Here is a 12414-nt window from a genome sequence, read left to right on the forward strand (position 1 = left end):
GCTGCTTGAGCGCCACTTCTGCCACCAGCCCACATTAAGAGGGCGACAAATTCTCATCATTAATGCATGCCCCAGAGAGAGAGAGAGAGAGTGAGAAAAAAGAGTTGTGGAAATTAAGGCGCGCCCCGCACAGAGCCAAGTTTCATTGCCACTCTTGGGGGGGTTGGGGATGGGGCGGGTGGTTGGTGTGAAAGGATTTTCAAGGACAACTCGAACCACATTAAGAACCTTAATGCCAGTTCTGCTTTCTCTCTGCTCTCGCTTCTTTTTTTTTTTGGCTCATAAAACGCCGCTTAATGCGGCGCTTGTCAATAATCAATTTTCGCTGAGCCGCTTCGCCTAATAATGCCAATTTATTTTCATGGCGTAAAAAGTGTAGAACCCAGAACCAGAACCAGAACATATCAACGGAAAGGGTTGCTAACAAAAAAAAAATAAAAAATAAAAGGGGTTATGGGCAGGACAGGCACACACATACACGTGTCCCGGCAATTTATCTGTTTGATTTTCAGCTATGCGAAGTCGCCCTGCGAAGCCTGTCTGGCCTTACCCAACTAAGTCGCGTACAAATCGCTCAAGATAAGCGAATCGACATCCGTATGGGAATCGATTTGAAGATAGATCTACATACATATGTACATGTACATTGTACATACATAAATGTAAAATAGTAGAGGGATACACGAATAGCGGTATGGGAGATAAGTACATTCATAGATGATATCTGCAAAAATATATGGAAGTAAGTAGAAGAAATATATTTATGGAAAGCTAAGGCTGCTCAAGATCGATAGAAGTTTACATGGATTTATTGCGATATTTATGGGGATATATTAAAGAAGGAAATAACCCAAGGGAATCACTTTGAGATAGATTTTTAGATGTATTGGAATCAATTGAAGAAATGTAGAAAAGATACTGCTGAATATAGAATGGGAATCTTTTGAATATATGTACATGTATTCAATATTTGTACGATACAAAAATCGTTTCACAAAGATCTGTAATATATATAATAAATAATATATTAATATAAATAAAGAACTACATATAGTGGGAATATTCAGGTTGCATATTAATTAATATTAAATTAATTATTAATAAAATTCGTTCCATATAGAATAAATACATAAAGGTCTGTAACATATATAATAAATAAATATAAATATAAATAAGGAACTACACACATATAGAATATTCAGGTCAAATATTAATTTTGAAGCACGCGAATTTCGCTTTTTATTTGTTTTCAATTATTTTATATATGTATGTCTAGAGCCGTCTAACTAAATCTTTCTTTGGTGCGAGTTAAAATCATTCAATAGCCTTTAATTTAAAAATTAAATGCAGTCTTTAAGCTTCTTGGTTTGGCAGCAGTGGGCGATGGAAAAATGACTTAATGGCCATGACTTGTGCTATGCTCCGAGGATGCAATTCTTTCATTGTGGCAGGAGCAAAAATTAGACTTATTTAATGCACTCTCAAGTAACATTTTCATCTTAAAATCCGTGAAAGAGGAAATTCCCGAGAACAATGTCTGATTCTTCAGCTTGGCATTCATGCCGAATGCAAGAATGTCCCAGTCATGGGGAGCGGAGCGGAGAGTAACATCTCCATTTGGCAGATGGGCCCACCCAAAATGCTGGCTAAACTCTTTTGTGGCCAGTATCTGGTGTATGCGGTGGTCAATGGCCAGCAGCAGTTAATCAATGGCCAGTGGCCAGGACAAAGTCCAGGCAGGTGGGCCCTCCGGCAAGCGGCCCTCGAGTGTCTTGGGCCCATTGATGATGTGACAGGGCCAAAAAAAAAAAGAAGCCAGCATATTGACTTCATTTGGCCACACGCACAAACCTAATGACAACAATTAGTCCAAACGAAATCTGTAAGAGAGTAAAAAGAGACAGAGAGAAGGCGAGACGCTGGGACTGGGCTGCTGTCGGGGCAAGTGCATCCAGTAAATTGGCAGCAGGAGACTCGAACACTCGAACAACATAATCAGAAACGGCCACGTGGGGTGCCCAAGATCACCAGCCAGGAACAGCCAGGAACAGCCAGGAACAGCCGGGAACAGCCGGGACCAGCCAGGGGACATGCGGCGAAGCGTGAAAAGAGTGAGAGAGGTACAAATGGCGCAAAAATTGCAAAAACGGCATGAGATTCGACTGCTGCGACTGAGAGAGACACTTCAATTATGAGTAAGGTAAATATTTGTGTAAAAACAACGCAACAGGATATCCATTGAGAGTCCCCTGTCCTGTTCCCTGTCCTGTCCCCCCTCCCGACCCGACCAACGAGAGAGAGCATTATCAAAATGTGCCCATGTGTGAGTGTGACTCCGTTTCTGGGCATTTGAATAACTCAATTTGACACAAGTCAATGGATGAGCTGCCGCCGGGCCACCCCGGAAGCAGTCCACTAGAAATTCTGCAAGCTGCCGTGGAGTGTGCTCCGCTGGCTCTGATGGTGGTGTTGCTGCTGCCAGGATATCCAGGACTGCTGCTCAGCAAATCATTGCAATCCCGTGCAGCTGTCCTCAGTACTCAGAGATTGTGAGTGTGAGTGCGAGTGTGAGTGTGAGGGCGCTGCCTGCCCAGCCATTTACGGCTAAGGATCATTTTTGGCAAACGTCCTGAAATTGCGTAAGCCATAAAAATGCAGGCCAGGCTGGGCCAGGCCAGGCCGGACTTTGGTTGAGTTCCGCGAACAAGGAGCCCCTAGGAGCACTTCGCGTGTCAGCCTAAAAAACTGCACGCAACTAGAAGTTCCACAAGTCCCATAAAAAAAAGACCGACAACAAAAAGGATATGCCACATTGTACAATCCACACACGCGTGCAGGCCGCCTATCATAAAACCAAAACAAGAATAGCAAAAGCAACAAAAATCATGCAGCATCAGGGGGAAAAATTCGCAGAAACTTTCACCCAAAAAAGTAAAAAAAAAAACAAAAAAACAAAAGCATTACGCAAAATGCAATCGCGTGTGTCCGGCAGCGGTGTCCAGTGTCCCTTGTAAATCAAATAATACAAAAATAACGAAATTTGCCTTGGTTTCGGTATGCCTTCAGTTCAGTTTTTTAGAGTTCTGTATCTTAGCTGTGTTTTTTTTTCTATTCTATTTTTTGGAACATTTTTTTAGCGCGAAAAAAAAATGTTAGCAAAAAGTCAACATTTATGGCTTGAGCAAAATTAGAAGGATCGGAAGGTTTATGGCCGCGGGGACTAGATGATGTAACCGTCGAAGAAGAACGCCCTAAAATTGCATACTTCGTGTGGGCCGGGCCATAAAGTCCAAGCCGGAGAGCCTGCTAATGAAGTGCCACAAGGAGCTGGTAGCAAAGATAACTCGAAGCATTGATGGGCACGAAGAAATTATATTTAAAATATACATTTTTTATATATTAATATATTTTGTTGTTGTTGGTCCCACTATACTTATTTTTTGTTGTTGTCTCCGATACTCCCATAAAAATCGAATGATTTTTGTTTTTGCTGCAACCTTTTGGTAGTCATTGTTGGCCTCGTTTTATTTTTTGGTACTGTTGGACTGTTGCTGACTCAATGGCAACATCCAATTAAAACACTTTCCAAAATGCCTATCCGGCATTAGGCTAATCCGCTCGCTTGAGCCACGGCATCAATGTCAGAGGCGGCAGATCACACCCGCCTCGCATGTGTGCCACTGAAGTGATTGCCGTCCCGTCCGTCCCGGCCCGGCTGCTCTTGCACGGGGGTCTAGTGCCGTTTGGCACGTCAGATAAGCGGAATGCAAGCAACTCTGACCTCCAGATGTAAAGAAAACAACCCTTAAAAGTGTGTGTGAGTGTGTGTGCCATATAATTAGTGTAATTACCTCAACAGCCTACTAAATTTGAGAAAAATGCAAACAAAAATTAAGAAATCACAACATTTATATCCCCCTGTCAACGAGCCCAGCCAGGTTCCCCCTCGCTCCGCACAGATCCTGACAATGGGCAGAAATAGAATTTCAAACTCAGGCTCGAGCTCGAGCTCTCGGGGCTGCCCCTGGTGCTCCTTTTTTTTTTTTTCCCCCAGTCCATTCAAACAATTGAATCGACAGGCATCTAATGACAGGGTGGATTGCAATTTTTCGCTTTAATTTCAGTGCCAACTTCTGTTCGGTTCGGTTGGGTTCTGTATTCAGCAGCAGTTTGTTCCCTTTAGGTCTCTGTCTGTGTGTGCGAGTTCTTTCAGAAGACGACGCATAAATAAATGAAACTTTGCAGTTGCATTGTCAGCATCGTCTCTGCCTCTGTCTCCACCCATACCCATCCGAAGAGATTCGTTATAAATTATTGTATGTACATTGCCAGGCAACTTCCGCCTTAGATCTACCCCTTACATGCGAGTGCCAGCTAATTGTGAGGCGGCAGCATCAGGCATCAGGCAGATGATGGGCAAAAAAAAAAACACGGCTAAAGCAAAACGAGCAAAACGCAATCATTAGCGCTGAGCTGCAACGCAAAAAAGTGCCCATCATGCAGCGGTACAATGTCCTTTTGGGCCATTTACATGGAATTCTCGGGATGCTTTGCTTGAAAATATTTTGGCTCAAGCATAATTAACGCCTAATGAAAATATTTTGGCTGCGGCAAAACTCTTTGAAAATCTCAGCCACACACACACAATGACAGGAGCTTCAACCACCCAACAGACAACAAATTTGCATTGTTTGATTTTCTTTTTTGTTTATTTTTTAGTTGAAAAACTTACAAAAGATTCCCGCTAGAATTGGGAAAAATTTTAGTATGAATTTTGCAATATTTTGCGCTATGAATACATTTTTGTACGAGATCCAAAACTATTGGCCATCGGTCGGTGATTCAATTAAAAGAACCATACATTTTTTTAGCTTTTTCAATCAATATTTCGGAGCCATTACATACTCAATAAATATAAATAAAAATAATATATATAATATAATATTATATAGATAATATAATATAATAATATACATATATATAATAATAATACTAATATATAATATTATATATTTTATATAAAATAAAAACTATAACCAAAACATTTCAGTATAAGTCGCAAAACAATACTGATTCCATTACCATTAAATATCCTCTGGTAATGCACAAATATTTGCAGTACCTCAATTGGCTTTGGATACTTTAATAATGTTTTTTAATATATCCAAAATATTTAAATATACTGCATTACAACAACTATTTGCTCCAATTTTGTTATACATATTTCTGATAATGCATTTTAAAGTCAAGCCCATTGTGTTTATAATATTAAAAAAAATAAAAAGCAAAATTACATTAAGTAAAACAATTTTTAATTAATTTTTTGATTAATGCTAGAACATCTCCATTGAAGAGTTTGCATTGCTCTTATGTATTTGCACCCAAAGATCGAGCAAGAAACAGAAAGCTGCCACAAAGAAAAAAGTAAAATTTCGCGTCCTTATGTACCCATCGCTGTGTAAACTAAAATATTAATTCTAATAAATTTTAGCTGCACTGCAATGCTTCGTTTATGGCTTTCTATTAGCAGCAAAAGACGCTGAAATGTGCCAGGAGAAAAGTACATAAAATTTACCGGACACAGGCCACAAATCTTGATGGTCTCTAGAAGTTATCAGGAACTTATCCTATGGGCTGGGGTGTGGGCAATGCGAATGGGTATGGGTATGGGTGTTGGTAGCCCATTGCATTACATTACTAAGTAGCAGCAAAAACAACAAAGCCAAGAGGGAAAAGTCAGCGGGGAAGAGGCCAACCGAGGGCCAGGGCCAGGGCCACAGATTGGATGGAGTGTGCAGTGGAGAGAGATATCCCAAGGCGTTGGCATCGTTGTCGGCATTGTCATCAACACATAACTGTCAACTACGAGTGTATATCGTAGTTTCAGGGGGTTGGTGGTTGGCTCTTTCAATTCCGCTCTTTCCCGGTGGTTAAATTCAAATGCGTATAGTTTCAGTTTCAGTTTCAGTTTTATTTTGTTGTCAGGGGAGGATTTTGTGCGCTCCATGGCAAATGACCCAAAACAGAGACATCATCATTAGGACATCAAATGGGCCCAATGGCAGCCGTGAAAATCGTTGGAAAAAATCGCCCAAAATCATCAAAATGAAATGCATACAAAGTGAAATTTAACAGTACATATTATGTATGCAGATATGTTTTGTAAGAGTATTCAGAGAGACAGACGGACAGACAGAGAGACAGACCTCTGACTGACATATTTTATGCATTTGGCATTTGGTTGAAGTGGCGGGAATCAAAGCCGAGCGGAGCCGTGGCACAAATAAATAAGTAAAATGCTGCATAATTTATGCATTTAATGTAAACAGACAATTTGGCGCAGATTTCCCGGAGATTTCCCAACCGTACAGGTGGTTGCTTTGGTTTGGTCGCCATTGAAGTGGCAGCCAAGAAAATGACGTAACGGCAACATAAGGTTACCAGTGCGAGGGCTACACGAAAACTTTCACGTTTTTCAATGAATCTTGGCCAAAAAATTAATCTCAAAATTTAGCTTTAAATAGGGAAAAAAAACCTCCAGCGTATCCAACAATTTTAAAACAACTTTTGACATACTGAAAAATCAAAAATAGAAGCAAAGCAAATTAAAATAGTGAGAGCAGAGTAACGGTCCCACCTTTCATTGGTGCACGATTATTTTCGGCTGGCTATCAGAAGCTTTCTTCAATATTTTTGAGCGCTTAAAAAATGCAAAACATTTTATTTTAAATGCTAAAAATGAAGATTGGGCTTCCGACACTTAAAGAAATCTTCTTCGGATTTGGTAACACTCCCTAAAGAAATTCGGAACTTTGAGAGAACCATCTGTGGCGATAGGGGAAAGTTGCCGGACAACCCTCGTTAAGTTTTTGGGCTGCTATTCGAAAAAATGATTTTAGTTGACAGCCAACAGTCAGCGCCGTGTCAGAAATCACAAGAGCAGCAACAGGAAAAACCCGAAGGAAAAAAAAAATGAAAGAAAAGCCGTACAAGATACTGGCGGTGGGGGGATGGGACCAAAAAAGAGACGGCGGCTATGAGTAGCCGCCAAGGCAGGGCGGCACTTGATGAGCAAATCAGGGCTCGGGCCCGGGGACCGAGGACCGGGGCCCATGGTTCATTGACGTAGCAAATTGGAACTTCCTCTGGGAGCACAACCAAAAAACGAGATATGGAGAGAGGGCAAAGGCACAGGCAATGGCAATGAAGATGATGATGATGTGAATGAGAATGAGAATGATGTAACTCCCCGAAGGAGGCTCTTAAGTAGCGCCAGGTAAGCGGGTGAGCAGATTGGGATACACACAATGGAATGGCATAAGCGGAAGTGCAGCGGGCTGTGGAAAGTATCTAAGAGATGCGCATATTAATGGCACTGATTGTGCCGCACAGATAAACGAAACGAACTGTGGCAAGAGGAGCAGAGCAGAGCAGAGCAGAGCGGCTACTTGAATTACATTTACTTGGCATGGCCGATGACAACCTAACCCAACCCAGCCCAACCCAACCCGTCCTAAGCGCATTAAGATGCGAATCGAGACGAGCATCATCTCCTCCATCTGGATCACTTGCACCATTCCATTGCCTGCGATTCCATTCCATTCCACACTATTCATTCATACGCTCTCACCCATTCATAAAAATCCAAACAAGACGATCTGTCGCGCTCTTTTGTCCAGCATTTTACCCTATATACTTGTCATATTATGACAATGTTGGATGGGTTTATTTACCTCGGCACCGACACACAGATGATGCCATGGCTGTGGCTGTGGATGTGGATGCCGAGCAGAGAAGACAAAAATGTGCGAAACGATCATCGGCAGCATGGATCATGATCGTTAAATGCAGAGCACATCAAAGACGATCCATTAATAAAACTGAAAACTGCACTTTGTTGCATTGTGGCAGTGGGAATAGTGCGAACCGGAAGGATGCACCGCATCTGATCTGGGACAATTGGGGCAATGAAAAAGTGATGTGAAAAATTATACAAATCATTGCAATAAAGATGCAAATATTACTGCTCAACGATAAGTTTATTTATGCACATTTTCCATTTTTTTAAAATTGTAAAATAAAAGCGTATAAAAATTGCAACAATAAATTAAAATTAAAAATTAAATTTAAAATTAAATTTAAATTTAAAAATAATAATCCATTGAAAATTATGAAGAAAAAAAAATGAAGATATTTTAATCTTAAAATAAACCGTGTGCGATTATAATTATGGTGGAAAATCATATATAGTGCATACATATATACATAGATCATGGAAAATATTATTAAAAATAAATTTTGAGTCAAAAAACAATTTAAAGTTTATTTTTAATAACTAATAATAAAGAAAATACGATGAGTTATTCTTGAAATAAATTCTGAATTGAATTCTAAGAAAAATGCATAAGAAATTGTAAAAGAAATCTCCGCACATTGCACAGTGGCATCTCGATAAATGCAATCGAAGCATTTATTCGTTTAATCGAATGCAGCACAGCCGGCAGTGAGGTGCTGGGGGGGCAGCAGTGGGAACCCCTGCCTACCCCAACCCCTAGCCCGTTCATTAATAATTATTAATCATAATTCCCTTAATGGCGGGCGTTTAAAAACTGTTCGAGCGTCTTAATTGGTTTTGCTGCTTGGCTGCTTGGCTGAATGCCGGATTGTCGGAGTTGGGGCGAGGTGCCCACTGGCACTGGCACTGGCACTGGCCAACTGCTGGCTAACTGCTTTCTGAGCCAACTTCCGCTGGCGAGAGCCATTTGACATGTGCATTGGATGATTGAGCTGCAGTGCGAGTATTTCCAGTAATTTGGGCTCATTAAAATGACTTCGAAAGACAGGGATGGCTGCAGGGATAGGAGGAGAAGTGGAGGGAGCGACACTGCAAGTGTCATTCGAAAGGGAGCGCGCGACATGTGGGAAATGAGCAGTAAAAAAAAAATAATATAAAAAACGAATGCTAAAGGAGATGAAGAGGAAGACCAGAGTGAGAGACAGAGAGAGAGAGGAGGCCAGGAAATCGAAAGACAATAGAATTGCGGCGGCGGCGGCGGCTTTCGGTAATTGTTGGCGTTGGTCATGGTGAACCGTAACAACAGCAACTGTCAGAGACCAATGCCAGTTCCAGTCGCAGTTCCAGTCACAGTCCTAGGGATATGCATATGGGATAGGGTACCCCCGCGTATATCGTAGTGGGAATAGCCACTTCGAACCCTACAAGTGCTAGCTGATCGAAGCGGAACACGTGCGTGGGAGCAAAGGCTCTAATTAGGGCCCTTTAAACAGCTGCCTCTCATACTCCTCTCATACCACTCCTTCTTGACCCTTTCCACATTCGTGCCTGTGTGTCTTCTCTTTTTTTTTTTTTTTTTTTTTTGGCATCTTTTTGATGTTTGCGTAGGTTTATGTAAATTATCGCTGAGGGACAAGGTTTCATGTCCATATCCCTGTCCATATAGACCATGTTAGAGGCGCAAATGATTCCTAGAAGGCAGCAACTGTAGCAGAAGCGGCGGCAGTTACTTACAACTCTTTCCCTTCATTCACTTTAACCAAAAACGCAGGTTATTTTCATTTGCATAGGAAACACACACACACACCAGCTAACAGAGGGAAGAGAACTGCGTACATATGTATGTATGTATTTATCCAGGGTGACGCAAAAGATCTGAGAACCGAAATTCCATAGAATATTCCATTTGGGCTTTGACAACAACTCAAGAAGCTAGAGAGCCAACCATAAGGGTAATGCAATGGCATCCTTTAACTCTAATTTAAAGTGCTTCTAAATGCCATTGATTAATAAGTGGAGACATAACTGCACTTTGAAGGCTTTTAAGTTACACTCAATGATTCTATTCCCCTACCATATGATCATCTTTAGCTTTTTGGGGTCTTGGCAAAGCCCAATCAGTTTATATAAGACTGAAAATTAAATTTCGGCGACCTATTGGATACCTTGTTACCCCGTTACCTTTGCAGTTCCATTGTGCTTATGTTCTCTATAAAATATAATTTGTCCAATATAGTCCTCCAATCTACTTAAAATTTCTCAAAGCTTTGAAGATACCCATATACAAATTTTTGGGTACAAAAATCCATTATTATAAATCGTCCACGCAGAGCTAAGCACGGCTCTGCACATCCCTTTGCATCCTTAATATCTAAACTTTGGATTTAGGATTGTTTTTTTATAGCTCAACCCACTGAAACTAGCCACGCGCAGTAGTTTAAAAATCCCACACCTCTTAAAAAACTCTTTTTGTACGAAATAAAATATTTTTTACGTGTGTCCTTATCTGTGAATTATCGCTAAACTAATTTTATTATTTGTTTTTACCACTTGAGTTTTTTACGTTTAGATTATGGAGTGCAAACATAAACCAAATTGAAATAAAAATAAACATTACAAAATTGCAGAAAATATTTATTTTATAGAGCTTTGGCTGAAGCAAAGACAAGTGTCTTATTTTTATTTTTTTACTTGCGATCAACTTTGCCTGAATCATATAAAAAAAAAACCAAACCAATTAAAATGTAATTTCGTTATTTTTATAAATTTTACAATATATAAACAAATATTTTCTAGCATACAATTGTCTAGCTTTAGTTTTTCTGCCATGTTCCAGGGCAAAAAATCACATGGCAGAAAGACTAAACTGCGGACTTGGACAGCTAATGCGACTGCGAAAGAGCCTTCCTACTGCATATTTGCTTATGGAACCTCCTCTCGCTGGCAGGGATTGCTTTATGACATTGCCGTAAACCCTTTTAGCGGCGTGCGCGGAAGGACCAAACAACACAGAAGACAGTAAAACAGAGGAGAACAAAACACGAGGAAGAAGCAGCTAAAGTAGAGAAAGAAAAGGGACCACCCAATGCCCCGGTGCCCCGTTTCGGCCACTGTTGATTTTTCGCGGTCTAATAAAAACAGCCCAAAAACAACACAAAACCAACAAAACCAAGAAAACAGAAAGAAAAAAAAAAAAAGAGTTTGTACGGGGTTTTCCGCTCAAAGAGTTGAGGCCGCGCGCGGCACATTGCACTCGATATTGCCGCCGCCGCCGCCGCTCACTTTTCCACGGAAATCATGAAAACCCTTCGGTTTTCCGCCGTAGCCACCGCCGCTGGCCGAACGCCCGCTCAACCGCTTTGGGTGTGAGCATTTGCATAACGCCGCTAACGCTAACGCTGACGCAGAAGCCAACGGAGGTAGCTCCTCTGCCAACGCTCTGCCAGCGTCAGAATCAGCATTGAATGAAGCTTTCGAGTGGTGGTGGAGCTTTCGATTGCCGAGAGGGGAACAACTGGAGTGCGGCGAATGAATGAGCGTGAAAGTGGAGTAGTTTTGTGGTTTTGAAGAGGGGTTCTTAACTGCTTCTCTTGAGGCCTGCCAAACCGGTTCACATTCGATACGATCACCTGAGCTTTCGACTAAATTCAAATATTGAGCTTTGGGGTGGACCTACCCGATTTGTACCACCATGAAAAGTGTACCACAAAAAACTTACCAAAAGACGACTTTTGTATGCATTTTGTTGAGCAAGTTCCTTTCTACGTTTTGTAGCATTAACTCAATCGACCTATTGACCTACATACATATATATGTATGTATGTATATCATAGAGCTACAATTTTGTACTTTAATTTACATTTAAAGATTTACTACATATGTATAAAGCTTTTAGTAATTAATTATATTAATTATAAAGAAATATAAAAGATTTTATTTTTTTGTTTAACTTTAATTCTGATTGGATAGCCCTCATATTATATTATATTGGATCCAATTAAATTAAATTACAAATAAATAAAAAATTCGTATAAATTCAGGAGCTTTTTGCGAATTTTTTTATTAATTATATATCATTTTCTTAACTGATTTTAACTTCCAAAATCTACTACAGTACTTAAGCCCACGATTATTTAGAGCACAAAATGGTTTAGGCCTTAACTGCATTTATTTGCTTGCCTTAAACATTCATTTTATTTAATATCAGTTCACATTTCCAACATATTTTTGGGCCACTCGAATGCATCACAGAGCACACGTTGCCACCAGCCCTGGCAGAGACAAACACAAAAACCTGAACGTCTGTTTATGAGTCTTGAGTGACTGGTCCGGGCCCGGTCGCAGTCCGCCCCACGCGATGACGTAGTCAGCCCCGTCCCCATAGTGCAAACGGAACCGCATCGAATCTAACCTGCCCGCCGATCAGGCCACCGGGCGCAAAGGCAAAGCCAAAGCCCAAAGCACTCGCCACTCGTGCGCTGATAAGCTATCAGTCACTGCCGCCGCCACCCCCCGCCCCCAGCCATCAGACCCCATGCCCCGGGGTCCCGCCTTCACGCAGGCATTAAACAAAGATAAAATGTAGAACATTTTCGTTGCAAAATACAAAAAAAAAAAAG

The sequence above is a fragment of the Drosophila obscura genome, unplaced genomic scaffold (assembly GCF_018151105.1).
Source record: "Drosophila obscura isolate BZ-5 IFL unplaced genomic scaffold, ASM1815110v1 contig_73, whole genome shotgun sequence".
In the NCBI taxonomy this organism is placed as follows: domain Eukaryota; kingdom Metazoa; phylum Arthropoda; class Insecta; order Diptera; family Drosophilidae; genus Drosophila; species Drosophila obscura.